Consider the following 26,477-nt stretch of genomic DNA (forward strand, 5'->3'; position numbering starts at 1 on the left):
TGACTGAAAGCTTCACTAATTAGCATAATGGAGTGCAAATTATCTGTGATAATATTTGTGCTGCTTTTGAACAGCAGACTTGTGTTTTTTTCTCTTAGAAACCCTCCTAGCTTTTCATAAAAACTAATAAAAATGTCTAATTTGAATTGGTTTGGTTATTAGCAAACATTGCATGGTGGTTGCGTATGCAGTCGGACCATTAGCAGGCAACACCAGTTTAATTTAAAATTCTTGTAAAAGGCATTTATTCAAGAACGACAAGCAGATCTTATTTTTGCTGCAGTCGATAAATGAACTACAGTTAATCAAAGGAATTATTCTTTATTTATTATAACAGCTAATGGTGAATCTGGGAGATATTTCGTCTTACAGCTGCAATATCAAAGCATCGGTCAGGAGCAGCGAATACAGGTGAATTAATGTGAATGAGGGAGTATTAAATTATTGACTTGGAAAAAGAGGCAGCCAGATTGGCATGAAATGATCAGATCTGTCCAGCACAATCAGGCCTTTTTTGGTCACCCGACCGTTTACATTTCCCTCTGGGTCTTATTTTCAGCTATTTGCATAGTTTTTCTTTGCTGATGGAGGTGGGGGAGGTAATTGTTATGTTGCTGTGTGCGCCTCTAGACAGAAATGTTCTATATGCACCAAAACATTATTTTTAGGAAGTCCAATAACACCAGTTGTGGGTGTTTTTAGTCGGGGTGTCTCTGAGGTGCTGTTTCTGTGTTATGTGCCTGAATTGTCCCCCCGTCTCTGCGAGGATAGGCCATTTTCTGTGGCATGTTCAATAAAGCAGAAATCTGGAAATAATATTGCGCCGTCTCCTCTTTCCCCTGCCTCTCAGAAGAACCATCCTCATTACAATGAAACTCACCGTTTCTTCCCTTTGCTAGTTGAACTTTGCTTTTCTCCATCTTCCTCTCACACACTGTCAATTATCTCCTCAGAGCTTTTGCTGACTTGGGTGATTCATTCACATCTCAGATTTAGATTGGTGGCATCTCAGTCCCCGGGGCGGCTGGCTGGTCTCTGCTGAATTCATTTTGAATCCACGCTGTTTCGTCTCTGCCTCTCATTTGAGAATGACTGAAAGGGACCTCGGTGGGTTTTAGACAAAGCAGAGTATGTAGGACCCCAGTTAATGTAAAGCATTCAGATCTCAACCATTTTCAGAAAAATCGTACAACTTAACTGTGTCGTCTTTGTCTCAATGTCGGGAGCACTGAAGAATAAGGCCGTGTTCACACTGCAGCCTGAAGTGACCCAATTACGTTTTTTTGTCAAATGGGATTTTTTTTTCCACTTCCAAATGCAGCTCTGGAAAAAATTTAAATGATCAGTTTCTCTGATTTGACTTTATATAAATATATGTTTGAGTAAAATGAACATTGTTCTTTTAGTGTATGAACTACTGACACATGTCTACAAAATTCCAAGCAAAAATTTAGTATTTATTTGCAGAAAATGAGAAATGGTCAAAATGACAAAAAAGATGCAGTGTTTTCAGACCTCAAATAATGCAAAAAAAAAAAAACAAAACATGTTTCATATTCATTTAGAAACAACAATAGTAATATTTTAACTAGGGAAGAGTTCAGAAACCAATATTTGGTGGAATAACCACGGAGGTTTTCAACGGGGTTCATTGAAATGGGCTCTTAGTTTTTTCCAGAGCTGTGTTGGCGACTTGTATAGGATCTTCCAAACGACCTGAAAGTGTCCCGCATGCGCAGTAGAGGGCGCAATAACGTCACATATACAGAGCATGCTCAGTATTTTACCAACCGCCAGAAAACATGGATGCTAACGGTGGAGCATATCTTACGATTTTGAAGTTGTTATCCAAACTGCGTATCGGGATGCAGAATAGTGACTTTCATCGAGAATCAATGACTTTCGGGTCGGATGACCGCGACCAGGCCGTTCAGATTCAGGTCCTATAAAGATCAGACTATGTATCGGACATCCAAGCGGCCTGGGTCGCACTCAAAACAAATCCGACCTGTGTTGTTCAGACTGCATGAAAAGACCAGATACAGGACGAAATAAGGCAAAACAAAAAAAAAACCACCGTCAGCCTAATATGAAGACTAATACTTTTTTCCACTGGCAGATTATGTCACATATGTAACTATCAACGGGACTTCGCCGTTACCTAGCAACCACAGGCAACCCCAGGATGTCACCTAGCCTAGCAACCAAGGTTCTAGTTCCACTGTCAGATTATGCCACTTATAACAAGACATTTTCCCCACGTTGTAAGTGAAATAATCAGCACTTTTAGTTACTTGGCAATTTATTCCTGGACAGATACAAGCAGTAAAACTGAATGGAGTGCTTGGATAAGAGTGTAATAAAACAGTGCAGCTTCCATACAGCGCTTCGAACGTGTTATTTTTCAGTTGACGACTTTCAGCGTCTTTCCCAGCCCAACAGTTAGCTGACATGCTGCTGCACTTACTGACAGCCAGTACTTCATGAATTAATAAAGTTGTAAAGTCTAACCGCTCATAGTAGTTCTTATTTTACTTCAGTTCAAGGGGGAAAAAAATACATGTTCCTTTATTCAAGCAATAAACTGACACAAGCAGAGTAATATTGTCTGTTTCCCTTCCTACTGACTATATAGGCCACATGTGTTAAACTCGAGGCTCATGGGCCAAATCTGGCCCACCGTAGCTTTTTATGCGTCCCTCTAGACTCCAAATTACATCAATAAGTCCCTCCAGTTTTTAACAAATACACAAAATCATCAGATTCCCAAATTTTTTCTGAGGTTTTTCTCAAAATTGGCCCAAAACATTGCGGTAAATTGACTGCTGCCTCAGCCTTACTTAGACAGTGATTAATAAAAAGTCACATTCAACATCACACAGAGCGAATATTGTAAAAATTCCTTGCAAATGTTTCTAAATTAGCACCACAAAATCTGTTATTTTGATCGCCAAAAATCCTGGATGAGCTTGATCAGTGTGAAAAGACGTTTACTATTATTTTATTTTAAGAAACACTTACTGAATGCTGAAACAGCTCTTTTCTGATATTTTAGCAGTTTAATGGGTTTTATCAACACATTCTGGCACAACCCGCCCTTTAAGAATATTCAGATTTTTGATTTGACCCAAAATGAAGATGAGTTTGACACCGCTGGTCTAGATGGCAAAAATCCACTCGAGTGTTTTAAGGTTTTCTTCCAAGAGTGCCTTTCCTTGTTTTGCATCCAGTGTCCCTTCAAACCTTCCCTCTCACTGCTGAAGAACAGAAATCCCACAGGACCATGCTGCAACCACCGTGTTTCGTAGGGGAGATGAGACATTCAGTGTGATGCACTGTGCTAGCTTTCCTCCACACATGCAGGACAAAAACTTTTGGTACAAGCTGGAAATAAAATGTGTTCTGGCTTTTCTTTCAAAAAAAAATTTATTTCTGAATTTTTCCATAAAATTCCAGATTTATGGAGATTTTGTGGAGTGACCATCTAACAACAGATTCTTCTATCTGAACTGTAGTAGAAAACTTACCAAGTGCACTTTTGGGCTGATTGACAAATTAGGTGATTTTTAATGGAAATTGGTTGAATCCCAGTTAAATTATTTAATGTGACAAAATGTGTAAAAGTTAAGAGGGTATAATCACTTTTTGCAAATCCTCGGGAATATTTCTTACACACATTTAACCTCCATCTATATTTGTATCAGGTGTTTAATTTTAACACTATATCATAAAGCTACAATTTAGATTAATTTACTGCATATGTTGTCTTCCAAAATAATACAAAATTAAAGCATTGATTCTGCGTTAATTCACATTCTTTCAATGGCTGTAATTATTTTTAAATGTGCGATTTATGTGCAGGTTTCTGTACTTTGTGAATGTAACTTTGTTTTTCTATGGGGACAATCTCCTGTTTCTTATACAAGTGATCTGAAAACAGCTCTAATCTATCTCTGCTTTGTGGCGCTGAAATTATTTTACTGTTGTAGACAAAACAACATAGCGAAGCATCATTTTACAGATATTCCCAACTGAAGCAACACTAAGCTGCTACTATTTAAAAAACATAAACAATAGCAAACACAAAAGCATCAAAGAGATGAGAAAAGATCCCATGTTCTGCCCGTTTCATCATATTCTAATCAGTTGGCAGCCCTAATGAAAACATTTAGAACTAATTAACTAATTTCTTTCTTTTAACAATTAATTAATTGTGATTAATTCATGCAACCCTGTGATTACTCAGATTTAAATTTTTAGTCGTTCAGATGATGATGTGTTGCAAAAACCTTTCTGTTTCTCTGCCTGCTGCAGTGTTTGCTTGTCCTCATACCTTTGTGAAGGATGGGAGAAAAAATAGCCCACACATTATTCAGCGCTTACAGCGGTCCTCTCTTTTCTGCAGTGATAAAATATAACGTGAATGTTGCAGGCGTGCATTCATTTCAGAGCATGAGTAGAGGCTTGATCAATGTGAGAAATACCTCTCTACCTTCAGGTGATTCCTTCTGTTCCGCTCAACAGACATTTGTGCTCCAGGAGTTGGTTTGATCAATTACGCTTATTTTTATTGTACCAGATTGAAGCACCTTTTTTTTTTCTCTGTACTTCTTCAACTTTTTTTAGTCACTTCCTGCAAAGGAGGGAAAGATAAGCCGCTTATTTGTCTGGATTGTTATTTAATGATCAATGCAAGATCAGATAAAATTATGGATTATTCTGAAAAGTAAATTATTAATTGTGGAAATGATTAACTGGATATGCAAATGCTCAAGCTGGTAGAAGAAGACAGGCACATGTGCAACCCTTATATGTTCGTCTCAGATCCAGTCTCCACCTCTCCTAAATTATTTTACCTCATAAAATGTTTTTTTTTACCTCATAACACCCAGATTTTCAGTACATTTAGGCTTGCAACAGACATACTCAGGTTCACCGTATTTATTCAAACAAAAGAGGAAATCAAGTTGGTGGTTAACATCAATCTAGCAGCTTCTGCCCCTATACATTAAATAAAACACAATAAATAACCCTAAACAAACTACAAAGCAATGGTTCCCAATGAACAATAGGAGATAGCAGTAGTAAAATAAAACATAGCTAAAATGTGCAAGATTAATAATGATAACAGTTGAAAATATATATACTGTATGTGTATTTAATTATATACAGTGAGCAGTTTGCTAAGTTGTGTTTATATATATATATATATGATTAAATGTGTGTAAAATGTATGTAATACTTGTAAAGAAAACACAGATCTGATCCTAATACACAACACAGTTATGATCAGTTCTACCCTGTACTGATGTTAAGCTTTTCACATGTTGACATAATAAGAAATTTTCATAATGTGCTAATTTTTTATCCAATTAATCAACTAATCATCAAAATAATAGAATAATTGATGACTGCAATAGTAATTAGCTACAGCTCTAATGTAAAGGAAGAAAAGACATACCAGATAATACTGTTCAAATTTGATTGCAGCAACGTATTGACTCATCTGGTTTCAATAAATATTCATGCCTCCTTTTTCAGATTGTTCTTCTGCTACACAATGATGCATTATTTTATATTGATCCAGCAAATAACATCAAAATAAAAATACTTTGAAATTTGATGATGTAATGTGACTAAATGAAGAATGAGGAGCATGAGGAGCAGGAATACTTTTTCAGGGCATGCTGTCTAGAAAACTGATATGTGGGTGAAAACGTTCAGGCTATTTCCACAAAGCTCATTAGCCCTGAAAAGTATTGGCTGATTCTCGCTATTTTTCCAGTTGATTCCTGTTGTTATTGATTTTTTTCTGCAGTGATGCTATTAGGAAGACCTCTGCCCTCAAGTGAAAGAAATCTCACGCTTTAGTTTTGCTCCATCCTCCTGTCTCGATGCAAATAAAGAGGTCTCATTAAAGATATACAAGGAATAGCTCATATTTTTAAAGAGATTAGGCAAAAGGGTAAAAAAGGAAAACAAAAGAGGTGAAAGCTGTTTACCGTGATTAACTGAGGAAGGCGGGATGTCTGCAAGCGAGGCTGATAACAAGACCTTGGTGACTGTGAGGGTTTGGAGGTGTTTTAGTTATAAAACTACTGACCCGAGACGATCCTGAGGGTTGTGCTGAGTTTATTTCTCCTGTCTTCTTCCTTCGGTTCTGTGAGTAACAAACAGTGATAATGTTAGATACCACCAATTTCCTTTTTTGATCCAATACTTGAGCAAAATTCAATACTGATCCAATATGATACTTTTATGCAAAAACACCTAACATGTCTGGGAAATCTAAAAATAAAAATAAAAATAAAAAGTGGTGAAGTAAATTCAGTGTCTCTCAAGTAAATCTTACAACACAAGACAATTTATTTAATTGTGGTAGCAGCCTCCTGTTGTTAAAATAGTCATGCTATTTTAACAACAGCAGACAATCAGAAAAACTATGTGAAAATTGTGTTGCAAAAATAATAAAAAGATAAAATTATTAAACAAATAACCCTTCTGAAATAAATCCTTGTAGGGCTGTTGTAAAGAACTATTTTAGTAATTGAGTATTCTATCGATTATTCTTACAATTAATAGAGTAATCAAATAAAAATTGGTAAATTTGACCATTATTAGATATCACATCCCTAACAATTACTATTCTTTAGTATAAAAAATTAACCCGTATCAATAATGGCTCCTTTTTTAAGTTAACCTGGACAAAAATTATGCAAAATATAAAATTATATTCAATTTAATAATAAAGCAGCAGGCTCACAGTTTTTAGTTTATGTATTAATCTTCAGTCAATTTAACAGATGAACTCTCTCTTTTCCCAGCCTTTTATAGGTTTGTGTCCATGACAGCGATGGATTTTGCTCCTTCGTGACATAAAAACACAAATGACAGATATGTGCCGAAACAATGCGCTCCGCCACCCATTTGTTGTGAGCGGGATGGCGGTAAATTTATTTTCCTGTTCGTCCGTAAAGCTACACTTTCGGAGCCGGAAAGCGTCCGGCGTGTTCAGTCTATCCGCTCACCTGTATAAATACACCGGCCGCGCTCTGCTCCAAGTACACCCAACCGGCCACCGGCAGCAGCTACGGAAGAAAAAGGCTGCCGTACTCCAGTCATCACGCCATTTACTTTAAGGATGCTTATGGATACACCGAAAACGATTTAAAAAAAAAAAAAAAAAACCGTACATGATCATAAATCAATGGACTCCCCCTCGGAACGAACTGAAAAATTGGACGTTATGTTGCTAGCACTTAGCAACAACTCAGAGGCGGAAGTGAGAGCGATGTGCAACACAAATAATGACCCGGCCGGAACACGGAGCGCTAACTAAGAAAACATAATTTAACGAACCTTCGAGGCAGATAAAAAATTCTTCGAGGAACTTTAATAATCGAGGTACTCGAATCATCCGAGGCCTAAATCCTTGTTTCACTATTTAATATTACAAGGACATGTTTGTTAATGAAACTGCAACAAAAGCGTCCAGCTTTTGCTCATTACATCGGTAATCATTACACTCTTACCAGATTGAAAAAAAAGTAGTTCCCACGAAACCCGACTCTTTTAGAAAAATATTAATAATTTAATTACTTTCCGAAATGCTCTCGTGAAGATATTATCAATACTTCAAGTAAGTGAAGTACTGAGAATCAATTTTAAAGCACAAAGGTTCTTAAAGAATCAATATCTAAATATCAATTATCACATCAGTAAGAAACAGCACAAGACAGGCTTGAATAAAATCACAAGCAGTATCATGTTTTCAGATTTAATTGACTGCTCAGTGGCTCGATTCTTCCTGAATTCCTATAAATAAACGTATTTATTGGAAAATAATAAAAAGAAAAAGGAGGCATGCAGCATGTGCTATTTCTGGCTCCCTTTTTAAATTACAAAAGAAATGAATGACAAAACACAAAATGGGATTTAAAGCTTCCTGTCTTCGAACAAAGTGGAGAAACACCTTGTTCCAGACAGCCACAGTGGGACGGGCAGATGGCAGAAATCGGGTTTTGTAATACTGGCGCCTTATTGGTTGCGACGTGACGGGGGTGGAAGAAGAGTGTCGTTCGTTTGACAGGTCTGAGTGTGGGTGAAGACAAAGCACACATGCCTCCCCCATACATGCAAGGCCCCCCACTCCTCTCAGAGCCCATGTCTCCTGATTCAATACGCAAATTTTACAAAACATGTGCACACGATAATATTTATTTCCTCTCTGCACCTTCATCTTTTGTCCTCTGACACCTGTCCCTGCTTTTCTTATCCCCTGAAAGACCCCCATTATCTTGCAGCATTGCCCACCTCCATCATTGCTTCAGCTCAAATGTCACATTTTCCCATGAGAGGCCTGTAACCTGGCAAACATCAGCGAGATGGATGGCATAATAATGCATGTGAGAAAACATGGCCTGCGTTTTAATGTTTAAACGCTCTCAATATTGCCTCAGCAAAATTATAGATTAGGAGAAGAGCTAGACGCTTAAAGAAATGTTCACTATTTCTTAAAGAAGACAGAACTGGTTGCCTTATTACGGCTGCTCCTGGTGCTAAATGTGTTTTTATGTTGATTTGATTTAACAAATGTGCCTTTTATTTACTCACGCACAAGCAACAGCTCAAATCTACAGTATGATACAAAAGTATTAAAACCCCAGAATGTTTTATATTTTGTCACATTACAACCAGAAACTTCTATTTATTTTTATTTTACTGGGATTTTGTGTCACAAATCAACATAATTCAGAGCATCGCTGGCAAGTATAAGAAAGCTCTGAACGCTAATTTATGCAAATTATTGTTAAATTTTCAGGTTTAAAATAGTAACGTTAAAAGTTGGGTATAATGCAAATTAGTCATTCTGTGTTTCTGTAGAACAACAGCTTATTAAATTTAGCAAAATCTGAAAAAAATAATAATAAAATAAATCTCAACCAGCTGTAGTTCACACTCCAACCACTAGATGGTGGCAACGTGCTTCCAGTACAATCATTCGTGTGTTTGGAAAATAAACTATCAGACTCCTTCGCTGAATTAAGAACAGAATAAGGCAATTTGTGAAAGGAGTGTATGACTTTTTGTACAAATTCTCCTTTCAGGCCCCTTTACTTTGATACCCCTAAATAATATCCAGCTCAACCAGTTGCCTTCAGAAGTTGTAAATGTAGCAAACAGACATTTGCAACTTCTAAAAGCAACTGTATAGAAGTTGCCTTTTAAACAGTGCTAAACACTAATTTAATCTCAGCATAATTGCACTTCAGAGGTTTGTCAGGGAACATTTGTCAACAAATTGGTCGTTAAGGAAAAGAACAGAGAGGTAATTTGTAAACCTGTGCAGCATTAGCTTGTAAATCAACAGCCAAACTTTAAATATCTCTCTGCTCAGTTAATCTAGCTGAGCAGAGAATGAAAAGAGTTGGTCTTAATTTTAGGTCTACCAAGAGGACTAGCAATGCAAATATGTGGAATAAACTGGGTGGTCAGAGGACACTAAAACTAAATGTTTTATGTGTAATGTGAGGAAGAAAATTTCCTCAACAGGAAAAGATGGTAGTGGCAACATTATGTTCATTCTCACTGATTGTCTTCATGCAATCTCAAAAATCTTGAGCTGCTTTGAGTTCCTGTTTTGACAGATTTGCAGAGCGGGCAAACCTTTAGAGTCATTCACCATCAGCTAAATTCACCAGCAAACCAATTTTTAATTTCTGCTTTTATGAAAACAAAAATATAGAGAGTACTTTGTCCCAATAAAATACACAGAAGTTTGAGGCTGTCATGTGACAAAATGTGATAAAGTTCAAGGAGCATGAATACTTTGCAAAGCACTGTTAATATTAACCATCAAAGCTACTGTGTCTCCAAGCTAATTTTGTAATGAAAACTTTCCAACTCAGGATATTTACAATCTAAAATTTCACCTATTTTCCTCCATCTCCAACATTTATCCATCTTTCCACCTTCTAGTTTGTCCTGCTTTTCAGGAACTATTCTGAAATGAAAGAGCTTCTTCTCATTCTCGTGTTGGACATCCTTGTTAGAAATATTGCCCAAATAGCTTTTTGACAGAGCAACATTCAGGTGCGGCCCACTCAGCCACAATTCAGAGAAACGATCCTGCGTCTCCCTCTGAGGACAGTCTTCATTTATCAAAACAGATGACGAAAGAGTGAAAGAGATCAGAGCGCAAACTGGCACACAAAGATATTTCCTTTTGGTCACTGGCATCAAAAAAGATCCGAAAATATACATGTGCAAAAAAAAAACAAGATTTATTCCCACCTCCACCTGCAATTAACATATACTGAGAGCTGTTTTGCCCAGAGAAATCTACTTATGTTGCCATAGAGCTGCTCTATTTAATGTGAGCCACTTCATCTCGCTGCCAACATCCAGCAAATCCTCAGTGGTATTTTCTCCCGCAGTAAAGCAGCAGCCCTTCGCGAAACTGAGCAGCTTGTTTTATTAGCACCTGGATGCTGTTACAAACACAGGAGATCACAGAAAAAACCACTCCTCCTTTCAATATAGATATATATATTTTAACTTTTTACTTTTGCTTCAAATGTTATGTGAACTGTTAAAACATAGAGTTGTCCATTTTTAGAAATGTACTGTAAAACATTTGACAGGTAGGTTTAAGTTGAAAATGAAAGTCCACCTGCTGCCTTAAAAATGCAATTTAAGTCAACAAGAAAATAGTTTTGGTTTTAACTCAGAAATTAAAGTTCATGAAGTTGATTTAACAGGACGTTGATTTAAGTTGATTTAAAGCAGGACAAGTTGTCTAAACATTGTTTTTAACTTCATTAATCTTGAATTGTGAGTTTTAACTTAATGCTGCAATTTAAACCTAAATAATTATTTCACAATATGCAATAAAAAAAATCTGCCCTCACCGAAGTTAAAGAGCCACTTTTAACTATTATTTTACTCACAATATCAAGTTAAAATAACTAGCTTATTTTACTTTAGGATAATGTAAATTCTTGTTTCAAACTGCAGGAACAAAATTTCTGATCTGATAATGAATTTTATTAAACATCCCAATGAATTCAGCTCAGAAACATTTAGTGTGAACAGGACATTATCCTCAAGCTTTGCTAACTGAGAATTGCATTAAAATGAACATTTGCCTTAATAAAACACAAGAGTCAGATCAATGTAACGCACTTCCATCTCAGGAGACAAAAACATGCCGCTAAGCATTCTGGGAAATAGTTCCCACTCCTGTCTTTTTCTTCTTTCAGTTTTTTAAGTGCTAACCTAAAACCTCTAGTTTATTCAGCTCTTGGAGGTTTGACTAAATTAATAAAAAGTTAACTCAACTTACTGCTGTAAGTTTATCTTTCACAAACTCACATTTAGGTTCAAAATCTAAAACTGGATCAATTTATTTGACTTAAAGAGTAGAAGATAGTAGACACAACTAAATGTGGCCCAAATGTTTTATAGTGTAAGAAGTTGCTAGACTGTTTTATTTTTCTCACTTTGTAAAATTGTCAAGACCCCTTTACTAAACATCCTTGGATCAATCTGGACGGTTTGTGAGATAATTAACAAGGGAAAAGTATCGTCATGTTCGGTTAATCTACGCAGTCTCCCCTACACAAGCTTTATCCAAACATTAGGAGGTAAATACTGTATGCTGTGATTTATTGCATTGTGGGCAGGAGAAGTGGCTTTGCATTTCATCTTCTGTTTATTCATCTCTTTAGAGTTTCTAGTCAACCAGTGCCAGTGACCTGTTACAGGTCCACACTAAAACCTCGCCAAACAAAAACAATAAAGCAAAAAATTTTTATTACATTTCTTTGCCTTTACACAATTGATGAAGAAATAACTTACATTTATATGGTTTAAATATAACACATTAATCAAACAAATATAACAAACAAATTAAATGTCTTTGCACAAAGTATGGCATCGGTATTGCCGACACCAGCTTAAATTTGACTTGGTATTGTAATATAAACCAAAAATTAAAATATTAAACATGACATTGAGCTAATCAATGTAGCTGATTCTAACCTCATTATGTGGAATACCAGCCATTTCAAGTCACACATGTTAATAGGAATGTCATGACATATCAGTATCAGGTCCCACATCTTGCATCTTTTGATTTAGCCATCTGACCATGGAAAATCAAATTAAGGAAGGTCCAAAGCAGATGAAAACATGTCAGGAATTATCTGGATACACAAACTAGTATTGTCTCCGCCGTTGTTACAAGTGCTACATGTCAAGTGTTTAAATATTAAATTATAATTTCCAGTGCACTCTGTCAACTGTACAAGCATATAAGTTAATGTTTTTAATTTTATTTTATTGACAGTAACACAAGGGCTACCATTTGGAAGCCCTGTTTTAATTATCTGAAGAGATTTTGTTAAGTAAGTGATTTCGTTTTTTGTGCTTAACATAAGAAAATTTTACTTGGATAAAATAAGTTCTAGACTTGAAGTTTGCTTTAAATATTGATATTCTAGTTTCTAGTATATATTTACTCATAATAAGTAATTTCTTAAGTATCTGAGGATCTTATTTTCTGTTATTTAGAGTGTGTCCAGCTCTTCGTTGTCCGTCCTCCTGATTGTTCCAGGTGTGTCTCGTCTCTTATTACCTCCGTTATTAACTCACCTGTGTTCCTTGTCTGGTCGGGTCCTCGCAATGTTAGGTCTATTTCCGTCAGTGTTTCCTGTGACTGAGTACTTATTGTCATCATTAAATTCCATATTCACTCATCGGGCCCCATTCTGCTCACACCCGCACCACACAGCTTCATGACAGTATCAAGCTTTATATCTTACTGAGATAGTTAAGTAAGAAAAATATTCTAACACAAAAACATCTTGGTTAGAAAAATATCTTGTCAGAAAGAAAACAAGCATAAATCTCCTTAATTTAAGATATTTAATCTTACTAATATTTCAGTTTTTGCAGTGTGATTTGTGTTTACACTTTTTCCTGTGCGCACTTGTTTTTGTTTTACGGTAACAGCAGGCAGGTTTGTTCCCGCTCACTGCTGCTGTTGTATTACGGCGGTGTATTGTTTGCTGCCTCCACGAGCTTCCCCACAAACTGCTCGCTCGCGCTCCCGGTGAACACGGCTAACGTTCCCGTCGGTCAAACTCCGGATCCCGCCTCGCTCCCCGCCGTAAGTTACTCTTTTTCCCATTCCGTTTGTTTTCGCCGTCTTTATCGCTCTATTTGCGCCAAACTACACTTTTAATTTGTGATGCTTCGCGCTTTTGTTTATTGTCCGTCCATATCTTTGTGGTTAAATATTAAACTGCTCCATTTAAAATGTAACTAATGCGGGATGTTTGTGGCTGGAAAGTCGTTTAAAGGTGGTTTTATTTGCACCAGGTGCTCGGAGTTGTTTATTTGTGCCCATATGATTTTTAATAAAATGGAAAGTATCAGAGTAACACAGCTTAGTGATGGAACTTAACCGAGAGCAGTGAGGCTCCGTTTGATTTTTCTGAATATCAGCAGCAGATTATCGATAATTACCAACACACACAACACTGACCGTGTTCTCCACGGTGCTACTTTTATAGCTTTGCTCTGAGTAAACGCCTGTGCCGCCTCAACCCTCCACTCCACCCAACAAGTGTGAAGTTATAATGGAGCCAAGATAAAAATGTTACCCGAGATACTCATCATTTTCATGCCCAATTATAGTCTTTGCTCTCCCCTATTTCATCTCTTCTGCTTCATTTTTAAATGTGTGGCTTAAAAGATGAAAATAACTGAGTTTGCTAGTGCAGTAAAACTAAATAAAATAAATTCTAGTACTAACTACTTTTTATCTGATTCATGGTAGCCAATTAGCTGCATTTTAAAATAAATTGTGACCTCACCACCTGCAGGAAGAGGGGAGCTCTGCTTATCTTTGCTGCTGCGGTGTTTATGTTAAAATGACATGATCTGTGTATGTTTCTGCCACTTCCCCTCCTAAACTTCCGCTTAAAATGACTTTTAAATAAAACACACAGGACTATACATTGAGTCCAGGTTAGGAGTGGTAATTCAGGCTGCTGTTGTCCAGTGTGCAACACTTTTCCTCCCCAACCTTTGCTGTGTCGAGGCTTGTTCGTTCATGTTGTCAGGGAAGATTTCAGATTCGTTTCTTATGGGCCAATCTGTTTAGGCGTTTTCTTCCTGAGTTTTTTGTTGCTAAGGTAATTTTATTTACATAGCACATTTTCAATAACAAAGTAATTCAAAGAGCTTTACATGAATTAGGAGGAAATACAAACAAAACCAAAAAAAAAAGACAAACCGATAAAGTACCAAACTACATATTGGTTCCCCATGTTTAATAAGAATAAGTAGTCCATAACTTATAAGCTATAACTTATGGACTTATAGCTTATAAGTTATAAGTCCTATAAGTTATGGACTACTTATTAAGTTTTCTGGCTTAACCAGTTTCCCCAGAAAACTTGTTAAGCCCGTTGGTTGGGTGGCAGGGCAGTCATTCATCCAGCAGGCCCGTCGTGTTTTTGAGTATAAAATTGTTTAAAGTTGGCAGGAAATTAGGAAATATCACTTGATAATTACGTGTAATTGGAAGATTAATCCCTGAACACCAACTATAAAGTCTTAAAAAATGCAGACATTTTAAAAATACTTGAATAGTAAAAGTAAAGCTTAGCCTGGTGGGGGCACAAGTAAAGCCTGGTGGCCTGCCAGGCTTATATTACACTGGGAGAAACAGGGGGTTTCTTAAGCTTGTTCTGGATTAGTGAGGTAAAAAAACTAAATATTGGTGAAGTATAAAACTACATGTTGGTTCCAGTTGTTCTGGGCTGAGTTCTAGATTTGTATAAAGCTAAATGTTGATTCTCCATGTTTGATTCTTGTTCTGGGTTGCTAAGTAACAAACTAACAGAAGTTTCTCCAGGTCTTGCTCTGATATTGAAAGTATAAATCTAATCACATTACAAAACCTTAGCTGAAAAAAGGATGTGAATTTCCTTCAACAACTCTACAGTAATAATAAATATACATTTTCAATGACAGATTTCACATCAACTCTTAATTAGTTTTTTAAGCTATACTTCAGTGCACTGAATGTTAATTTCACTAGTGTTAGAGGTTATTTATGAGGACTAATAAACAAAAACAATAATGGCTGACAACTAGAATTAATGCAAAGTTTCAAGTGAATTTTGTTAGTTTTTGTGAAACCCGACGCTGAAGAGATTTCTAAACAAGCTCATTTTAATTTCACCAAGATGTTGGACATCCTCAAAGGGCCGGTTGTAGCAAAATGTATTGATAAAGCTACTATTAATAAGCTGTTAAAGTATTGTAGCCATGGGAGAAATATTATTAATTTCTTCGCCCCGGTCTTGGTGGTGTAGATTGTTCTGCAGATGGATGGGACTCCCTGGTTCGACTCAGTCCGTCTGGAGATCGCTCTTGATAGCTGTGGCGGATGGTGCGATTGCTTCGCAGCTCCCAACAGGATATGGAGTTTAAAATAAAATAAAATCTAAAAAAAAAAAAAAACTCTGCTTCATGAATTGCACCCAAAATATCCGGAAACCTACGTTGCATTGTCACTACAGCATACAAATACGCACCATTGACGAACACTTTTGAATTTAAAAAATATTAAAATAATAATAATAAAAAGTAGACATATTAAGATCTGTATTTGTTCCAATATTGAAAAAAATTCTAGATGAGGTTTTGTGACAATACCTCATTTATTCAGTCTAATTCTATACTTTAAGTTTTGAGCGATGTAATTTATTTTGCATTATATTTAGAATTCCTGATTGCATTTTCTTTGCCATTTGGAAGAAGATATAAAGCAGTTTACTTTACATATTTGTAAACTGTAACAGTATGTCAACCTATTATTTTGTCAGTTTATCTATTTTACATTGGCTTTTATACTCCTAAATTCACTGACTGATCAAATTGAATTTGTTTTGTTTTTACATATTTGACCAAACTTGTGAAACTATTGGTTTATGTAAGTGTGCTTTACTGGTGCAGAGTTATCAAATAAATGTGTAATTCAGTTCATTTATGTCTGTTTTTTTAAAAAGGAAAATGTTTTCAGTCCATTCAGGGCTGTTTTTCTGTATCAGATCGGTATCGACCAATAATAAACCTCTGATATCGGTATTGGTATCAGAAGTGAAAAAAGTGGATTGGTTCATCCCTTAAAAACCAAAAAAAGAAATAATTAAGTCTGTTTCATAGAAAATGAGCTATGTGAGATAAATATTGAAGCAAAGTCTGTTTTAAATAAGAAGAATGATGCAGTTCTGTCAACCAGTTCACATTTTTGCATACTTTTCTTGTTCTTCATTTCATAACTCGTGCGTTATTCTCAAGGCGGCAGTGAACACTTCGTTCCTCCAGTGAAGAAGCAGAATAAGATCCAGGTTGCGTGGGTGGGCAGAGGTTTCTAATTGGATGAAGAAACGGCAGGAATGACGCTGAGCTCCCATCTCCGTTCTCCCTGCTAATAGCAACAAAGTTCTGATGTTTGTTGAAAGCTGCAGATAGTCGTTGTAGAGCGAGCTGAATATTGCTGTCTGTTCGCGTTACTGTGGTCGTGTTGATGTAGCTTTCAGCCTTTTCTCTGGCTTGAGTATTTCAAAGGCTGCTCTGTCCTTTCAACCATTTTAACCACCACACCGTTTTATGTTTACACTGCTCACATAGTGATGAATGGGAACAATAAGAGGTCGTATTAAGGTACACTGCCAAACACAAAATCTCACCAAGTACTTTTGGTCAAGTTTCTAGTGCAAATATCTTAGTAAAGCTGAAATAAGACAAACCAACTTGCAAGTAACTTTTTAGCAAGATATAAAGGCTGGCTTTTAAGCAACGAATTCCTTAATATTGATGAAAAAGCATTAGCTTCTTTGGCAGAAACTTATGTCACTGTCAACGGGCACTTTGCTGTTACCTAGCAACCCCAGCCCTGCCCAGGACGTCACCTAGCAACCCAGTTCTAGTTCCACTGGCAGATTATTTCACTTGTAACAAAACATTTTTCCCATGTTATAAGTTAATTTATCTGCCAATGGAGCAAGAACTTTTTCATAAATATTAACGAATTACTTGCTTAATACAAATCTCTATTTCAGGGATGTCAAACTCATTTTAACTTTGGGTCATATCAAAAATCTGGATGTTCTTAAAGGGCTGGTGGTGCCAAAATGTACAGAAAAAAAACCATTAAATTGTTAAAATATAAATAAATAGCAGCTTGTTTCAGCATTCAATGCATGTTTCTTAAATCTTTTCACACTGATCAGTCCATCCAGGATTTTGATGTTTTTTTCCAAATCAAAATCAGATTTTGTGGTGCTAATTTAGAAACAGTAGTAAGGAATTTTTACAATATTTGTGCTAATGTATGATGTTAAATGTGACTTTTTATCAATCGCTGTATCAGTCACAGATATAACTTGACATCAAGCAGTCACTTCAACCCAAGGTTTTGGCCAATTTTGAGAAAAATGTCAGGAAAAGAAAATGTGGGTATCTGTTGAATTTTGTGTGTATTTTACAGATTTATAAAAAACTGGAGGGACTTAACTGATGTAATTTGGAGTCTAAAGGGCCACATAAAAAGCTACGGCGGGCCAGATTTGGCCCCTGGTCCTCGAGTTTGACACATGTGCCCTATTTCTTGTTATTTTGCTTAATTTCAAGTTTACTTGTATATTTGCACTAGAATTTTGCATCAAAAGTACTTGGTAAGATTTTGTGTTTTTGCAGTGTATCAGGCTGGACTCGGTGGTGACATTTTCCGGCTTGTTTTCTCTCCCTGGTTCGGCTTATTAAATTCACATTTTGTCACCTCAGAAACCCTGTAAAGGACCTCCCGGCTTTTATCCCAAGTTTCCCTCTGATGGCGCTAATGTGGAACAAGCTTAGGAGTGCCAGACAAATGGAGATGTATTATGACCTCACATTTGCTGCACAAAGTATTGCATGTGGGCATTGCAGCACACTGCATTGAGGGTTGGGCCTCTTGAGCCGGGCAGTGAGGCAGAAGGACCCCTCTGAGAGTTACAGTAAGCCGTATAAACGGAGATGCGTCTCTGTTTGGTTTTGATGCAGGACTGAATTCAGCCTCAGCAGGGTCTCAGGGTTCCTTCACACTTTTTGTTGAGCTGGATGACAAAAGCAGATGGTAAACCCCTTTCAGCTGTAGATCATTTTGAAATAACACAGTGCAGGGGCAACACAGCGGACAGATGCTCACCGAAGTACATGCTATGGCTTAGAAATATAATCTCCATTTTTTCATACCAAATCTGATTTTAATAAATGTTTTGGTAAACATTTTTCATAAAAAAATGTACAAAAAGTTTATTTTACTAAAAATAGTGTTTTGTGTAAGTTTTTCATTTAAAAACATACTTTTTAAGGTTTTTTCTTTACTAAAAAATGACAAATTACAGAAAATATTTTCACAAAGTGGTTTTTATTTCAATCATTATTTCTCTAAGTTGTATGACTGGTGTCTTCTGGTCAGGACTACAAAACTTTGAATTTAAATACAGGGATATATTAGCAGAGAAAAATGGGTTATTAGTATCTCAATGATTTGACTTTTTTATTTTGGTAAATCACTGGAGCTGAAATTAAGTACGTCTTGGTTACGTTTTGTTATTTTCTGAAATTTTTATAATTTCTTCTTTGCATCAAGCATAATTTTTGTTTAATGATTTATCTACCTGTGTCGTGAAGCACTTTGCTCGTAAATAAATAAACTTTGACTTGACTTGAGAATAAACACTCAATTTTACCAGAAGATCGTCTTAAGATTATGATTTAAAAAAAAAAGTCATTTTAATGAGCGATAAAAAGCTTTGATAGTGTCTGACATGTTCAGTGTTTGTGGTTATGTGCTCAAAACAGATTAGTTTGCTCCAGAGTTTCAATATTACTCATAATTAATTGATGCTCATATGTTTATGATAAGGGCTGCACAGTGGTGCAGTTGGTAGCACTGTTGCCTTGCAGCAAGAAGGTCATGGGTTCGATTCCCAGGCCTGGGGTCTTTCTGTATGGAGTTTGCATGTTCTCCCTGTGCATGGTGGGTTCTCTCCGGGTTCTCCAGCTTCCTCCCACAGCCCAAAAACTGATGACTGTATGGTTAGTTGATCTCTCTAAATTCTCCCTAGGTGTGAGTGTGTGTGCGTACGGTTGTTTGTCCTGTCTGTCTCTGTGTGGAGCTCAGGGAGAGCTGTGTTTTAGAGTCTGCTGGGGTTTGTTTTGAGTTTGTTTTCATACTTTCACTAGGAATATTGTCATTGTTTTGGCTACTGGCTTGTGTTTGGCCCTGCAAAAGCTAATGCTGAACTTACTTCTGCAAAAGCTCTGCCAATGTGTTATTACTTGTCTTTTAAATGCTTTATTCTCCAGAGATTAATAGTGTATTTTGATTTTAAAGATTTTTCTTTTGTGAAACAGTCAATAGTTAAATGAGCATGTTACCAAACAGAGTACTGGTAATAATGTGACATCTGACCTCAACAGTGATTTTATATTTTCTTTAAATCATTTTACCTTTTTTCTTTCATTTAGATGAAATCTTTTTCCTCTACACTCATCTTGCATAAGGTGAGTGTATGTTGTTCTATATCTGGAAATTTTGCACATGTGCACAATGCTGGAGGGCAAAAAGACGATTCACTGCCGTCCATAGCCGCGCTGCCACGGTAGAAAAACTCCGTTAACTAAATGAAACCTGGAGATGTTGGTATTATTAATTTATCGCATTGAGACACAGCAAAGGGAAAAAATAGCGCAGAAAAAGCCGGTAAATAACAACTCAGATCCACTTTTTTCTCACTCTCTGTGTCGTCTATGCAACGTACAGTACAGACTCTTTGCCATAGAAACTGACAACAACGCCACTACATGTTTCAGGATTCAACAGAACAAAAGGACAGAACATTCAGTCCGTTACAGTTTTATGTTTTTAGGCTTCATTACTTTGCGATTAAGTGATCGGTGTGCTATATTAGCTGCCGCTGCTATTAGCTGAGCTAACGCCGCGGTGGTTGGTTAGCTAATTTAAACACCTGCACTACTGATAATCTGTCAGAGTTGATTAGCTCGCCAATTTTTTAAAAATTTTGTAGCCGAACTGAAACGCACTGAATTCCACATCACATCTACATGTTACGGTTGTCAAAGTCAAGCTACATTAACTGAACTACTTCCCTCTTCCTTGTTATTTGTTTTCTTAATTAAAACTTTTCCTGACCTTGTTATCTAGTTGTCATAGTATTGATAATTAGTAGCAAACCACTGAGTCCCCATTTCTTTTATATATCAGGCGTGTATTTAAGATTTAGCACGTTATCTTGATAACTTAACAGCTAAAATCAATGCTAGTCACTATTAGCAAGCAGATATTTGCCCTCCAATAGCGAGATGGGGGCGGGATCTTGCGTGCTTGACGTCACGCTGCAAGGGGTTCATACCATTCTAAACATTTACCTAGTTTACTCGGTTTGTTTATTTCAGTAACTTTTACTGGAAGGTTTAAGGCGGACACAACAAAGAAAGAAAACATCTCTTGTTAGTTGTTGAAATGTTTCCCACTCACTGGCTGAAATCCTTCTCTTTCTCTGATTTAATTTTTAAAATAAAGAACTTGCTTTTGTTTGTTGTTTTGAGAACATTTAGTTCCCTACTGAACCCACAACTTTAACTCGTTTTCTTTGTGATCGATCGCCTAAAATCTGTATTTAATTAAAGGTTTCTCTTAAGTAGTTTCCTACTAATTGACCTTGAAAACTACAGATTTAATTTGAAAAGCCGAAAAATGCATCACACTCTTGTTTGTGTGATGTAGGACCATGTACTAATCTGCCTTTGTTCTACACTAGATTGCTATTTTTAGCAGGCATTTTTTAGGTGAGCTTGTTGAGGTCATGGAGGTCATTGCTTTTTAATCCAACATTGAACCAGCTGGAAATGAGTCTGTATGTAGTGGATTAACTTTGAGAATTAAGGGCTTGCTGCTGCAGACGAGTAAGAGATTAAAGTGTTACAAACAAGGCCCAAATTATGACAAAAATCATTAGACTACTGTGGATTATGACTCAGTTGGTTATTAATTAACTACAAGCACACAATCATGCTTTAATTGGTTTGAAATGACAACGAATTAAGACTATTATTGACAGAAAAAAATTCTGCCAAAAAAAACAACGGAATTTTTGTATTAATCTCAATAATTTTCTAGAAAAAAACAAGGAACATTTCTGAGACTCAAAAGTGAAAACATCCTTTTTACTTTTTCTTTTTGAAAAACACAAAAAAACCACAAAATCCTGTATGGACTTTTCACACTGGACATCCTTTCAGTGTGAATAGATGTTCAATATTACATTTATTGTTTGCTGAAACAGCTATTTATTGGTATTTTGACAAATTAATAAGTTACATCAATACATTCTGGCCCTTTTAAGAGCATTCAGATTTTTGATGTGGCCCAAAATGAAAATGAGTTTCACACCCCTGAAATCGATAATATGTCTAATAACACATTCAACAATTTCACTGAACTCCAATCCAGAACCGCACAGCATTCTGGGAAATGTTGGCAGAGGAAACACTAGCTGCTGAACCTCTCCTGGCTAGCTAGGCTCAACTCACTCGCTCGCTCTATGGTTACCTAGCAACTCACTCATTCTTTGGTTACCTAGCAACTCACTCATTCTTTGGTTACCTAGCAACTCATTCACTCTTTGGCTACCTAGCAACAGCCTGTTGAGTAACTGGCGCAGCAGCAGTTTATGGTTCATCTATCGTTCCTTGTAACTGCTTATAAATAAAAGTCAGGCCTGCAGGATCTTCTTTTTTCTGTGTGGTGCATTTTATTGGAAAATGCTCTGTCTGCCTGTAAACGGCACTTTATCAAAAATCAAATTTAAAAATGTCAAAAACGTTTGAGGAGAAAATAGTTATTTCAAAAGCTGCACATAGTTTCTAATCTACCAGAAAATGCTCTTGGTGTATAATTGTGTAATTATTTTGGACATTGAGTAATATTTTTTTCAAGCTGAGGTTCTGTCTAAAAGTTTTTTTTTAAGTTATTTTTACCTTTAAGATTTTCACATGTATTTGTGTAATGGGTTTGTTTCTATAAGCCTGAAATTCCTATTAGATTATAGCTACTATCATGATATGAACCCCGCAAGTGTATTATTGCAAAAACACAAAATATTATTAAGTATTTTTGGTCTGGGTTTTAGTGAAAATATCTTAGTACACTTGAAATAAGACAAAACTAACGTACAAGTAACTTTTCAGGTTATATACGTATATATATAGAAGCTTGTTTTAAATGAACAATTCTTGAATATTGATAAAGTACTAGTTACATTGGCAGATTATTTAACATATATCAAGACATTCTTTCCAGTTTATAAATGAAATAATATGCAAAAGTACTTTGCATCAGTTTAAAAAAATACCTTTCTTAAAATAAGCTCCTATATCTTGCTGAAAAGTTACTTTAATTACATTTGTCTTATAAACTACACCAAAAATACTAATAAGATTTAGTGTGTTTTTGCAGTGAGAGAAGAAGCAGAATTAAAGAACGAATTTATCAATTACTACTTTTTTTTACTGATCACATATTCATTCAGTTTCTCAACCTTGATGAATGAATCAAACCTGATATTCAGATAAAAGAAGAAAGCATATTTTTAAAGTAATTTTGTGTAATGGTGAAGAACCAATTTGAGTTTATTCTGCTGTGACTGTTTGATAATTGGTGTGCTTTAAATTATTCTCTCATGCACAGAAGCAGAGCGATCTGCTTTTTGAACTTCTGTTTGGCTGCACTGCTTTAATCAAGTTACACAACTGCTGCTCCGCTTTTGTTGTATTGATTTCTCTGATGGAAAGCTGCTCTGAAATTGCATCTCTTCACAAACGATTCAGGGTCTTTTTAGCAGCAATTATTTATGTGCCTATTCACTTTCCCCAAAATTAAAATTTTTTTTAGATCAATGATGTCAAACTCAGTTTGATTTTGGGCCATATCAAAAATCTGAATGTTCGTAAAGGGCCGGTTGTGCCAGAATGTATCGATAAAACCCATTAGATCAAGAAATAGCTGTTTGTTTCAGCATTCACTAAGTGTTTCTTAAAATTAAATATTGAACATCTTTTCAAATTGATCACTCCATCCAGGATTTTGATTATTTTTTGTGTTTTTGTTTTTTTTGCAATCAAAATTGCAGATTTTGTGGTGCTAACTTAGAAATATTTGTAGGGAATTTTTACAATATTTGTGCTAATGTGTGATAAATGCAGCTTCTCTATTTATCGCCATATTGGTCACAGATATAAGTAAAGCTGAGGCAGCAGTCACTTAAATCCAAAGTTTTCGGCCAATTTTGAGAAAAAATTTGAGTAAAATCAGAAAAAATGTGGGAATCTGTAGATTTTGTGTGGATTTTGCGAATTTGTGAAAAACTGGAGGAACTTATTGATGTAATTTGGAGTCTAATTTGGGCCACATAAAAAGCTACGGCGGGCCAGATTTGGCCCCCAGGGCCTCGAGTTTCACACATGTGCTTTAGATGAACATTTTATATTTCACACAGGAAAAAGTATCTACCAGATTGAATAATATACAGTATTCTTTGTTTTAAATGAATATTAGTGCTGCTAAATTGCTCTGTATTGTCTCCTGTTTAATGAAAACTGAGGAAAGCTGATGTTTTTGTGTCAATTGGTGATGCTGCGCTTTAATTAAGACTCCAAGCATCCATATACAGAAGTAATCCTGCGGTCACGGGTTTGTTTGGACCAATGTGATTCCCACTGTAGATAGTAAATCTGTCCTAGAAGTTAATCATATGATCAACTTCCCCCCCTAGAGGCAGTCTGTGTCTATTAATGCTTCAGGGTGTTGATGAAGATCACTTCTGTTTGTGGTTTTTATGTGAATCTTTGCTTAAAACTGTAAGTAAATAAGTGGAAATTTTTAGTTATTATTTTAGCATACAGTTTTTCAGAGTGATAGAAAATTACTCTGAATCAGTTACACAGTAAATATGCTGCGGTTTTCTTTCCACCAGACATAATCAGACAGTAAGCTTTATGTGCCTTCGCGTGACAGTTTCTTTCTTTCTTTCTTTCTTTTTTTTATGGTGAAGGAGAATACTGGACGCCATGTTGTTTAAGAGCCAGAAACCCCTAAAGCACATGTGTCAAACTCGAGGCCCGAGGGCCAAATCTGGCCCACCGTAGCTTTTTATGTGGCCCTCTAGTTTCCAAATTACATCAATAAGTCCTTCCAGTTTTGCACAAATCTGTCAAATTCACACAAAAGCAACAGATCACCACATTTTTTCTGATTTTACTGAAATTTTTTCTCAAAATTGGCCAAAAACAGAGTTTGAGTGACTATTGCCTCAGCCTTACTTGATGTCAAGTTATAGTCCGTAATTGATATAGCGATAAATAAAAAGTCACATTTTAATCAATGAATCAATCAAATTTTATTTGTATAGCACTTTTCAGAAATAAGGCATTTCAAGGTACTTTGCATCATTAAAACACAAATACAAAGCCAGCAACTGAAACATTACATTTTGCCACCATTACACATCAGATTATTGATTAACATCACACATTAGCGCAAATATTGTAAAAATTCCTTACAAATAAATTAGCACCACAAAATATGTGATTTTGATTACAAAAAAGCTATAAAAAAATTCGCAAAATCCTGGCTGGACTGATCAGCATGAAAAGATGTTCAATATTATTTAATTTTAGGAAAATGCTTGTTGAATGCTGAAACAAACATGTATTTATTGATATTTTAGCAGCTTAATGGGTTTTATCGATACATTCTGGCACAAGCTGCCCTTTAAGAACATTCAGATTTTGATATGACCCAAAATGAAGATGAATTTGACACGCTGGCCCTAAAGGAACTAGATGAACATGAAAATGCATTCAGGCTGAGTTAAAGGAGATCAGATGAGGACGCAGCCTTTCTTCTGATTAGGTGTTTACTTCTTGGGGCTTCAGCACCAGCCGTTCAGGCATTGATTTGCCACCAGGCTGAGGTCGATTGCCTCGCTTGTTTCCGTGTAAACTCTGGATGGCATTTGAGCTGCATGGTAAAAACCCGATTAGCAGGCTCTCATTTGCCGAGAAGTGCCTCTGGAATGTCTGGAGATACGTTAACTAAATCATTTGTGATCGGGGAGGAGAAGAGCTCTGACATTCTTGTTTAAGAGAGAGCAGGCACAATATGTTCTGAAGTAATTAAAGCTCTGCAGAACTGCTTTACTCCTATCTGACAGCAGAAACCCAGAATAACTTTAATTTCCAGCGTACATGCATCCATATGTTGGTTAGAGCTGGGCAGTAATGTGGAATATGAACCCACATTACTGCCCAGTACCAGCAGAACGTTTCTAAACACATCATTAAATTTTATCTTCGTACGTCCTGTACAGCTCTTCCTCTGCTGCGTTTTTCTGTTGCCTACTGTCAAAATGGACATCGATAAATGTAACAAATGGATGTAAACAAACAATCCACTGCATTGATTATACAACTCTCTGTTTTATAGAAAGACACAGTGGTGTCACTAGGACCATTTTAGGGTGACTGAGGCCCAAATGAAATATTCTGAAACCTGAAAAAATATATGGAAAAAAATTATTATATTTATACAGTATATACTGTATATAGATAAAATCTTTATTGTTCTTTTTTCAAGTGTGACTTTTTATTCATCATCAGTATCGATCACAGGCCATAACTTGACATGAAGTAAGGCTGAGGCAGCAGTCACTTAAACTAATTTTGAGGAAAAATGTCAGTAAAATCAGAAAAAATGTGGGAATTTGTTGATTTTTGTATGAATTTTGTGGATTTGTAAAAACTGGAGGGGCTAATTGATGTAATTTGGAGTCTGGAGGGCCACATAAAAAGCTACGGCGGGCCAGATTTGGCCCCCGGGCCTCGAGTTTGACACGTGTGACTTAAAGTGTAAATTGAATCGTCTGCCACGGAGATTTCATACAAAATGTGCATCACTTATCTGTATGGGCGGCATTTCATACCTGCTTTGAAAACCGCTAATTTAATTTAAATAAGTTTCCAGATTCTATTCAGTTGAACGAAATATGATCACCTACTACAGTAGACTGTTCATACAGGGAACAGATGCCCAAATACATGGAAAATATGGTGTAAGGCAAAGTTTTCAATTGAATTATAAGTGAGATTTGACCATTTTTATTAACATTTTATATAGAAGTATTTACTTTGAGAACAATAAACTATGATGCAATGGCAGAAGTAAATTGGTGTGAAATATTTTTGGCAGAAATGGGCTGAGTACAAAGGTTTTTGTTTTTATTTATTAAAGTATTTCAGTTTTCTTACATTTTACATAGATTTTAAGTGTG

At 36.1% G+C, this 26,477-nt stretch overlaps 1 protein-coding gene across 1 annotated transcript in view; it reads left to right on the forward strand.

Moving 5' to 3' along the window:
- Nucleotides 1-13,060: 13,060 nt before the first annotated feature.
- tp53i11b (tumor protein p53 inducible protein 11b) overlaps nt 13,061-26,477 on the forward strand; it is a 53,177-nt gene continuing 39,760 nt past the window's right edge. Inside the window, exon 1 of the mRNA XM_032585108.1 lies at nt 13,061-13,171. The gene's annotated coding sequence lies outside the window, so the exon portion shown is untranslated. The remainder of the gene's footprint in view (nt 13,172-26,477) is intronic.

The sequence above is a fragment of the Xiphophorus hellerii genome, chromosome 2, assembly GCF_003331165.1.
Source record: "Xiphophorus hellerii strain 12219 chromosome 2, Xiphophorus_hellerii-4.1, whole genome shotgun sequence".
In the NCBI taxonomy this organism is placed as follows: domain Eukaryota; kingdom Metazoa; phylum Chordata; class Actinopteri; order Cyprinodontiformes; family Poeciliidae; genus Xiphophorus; species Xiphophorus hellerii.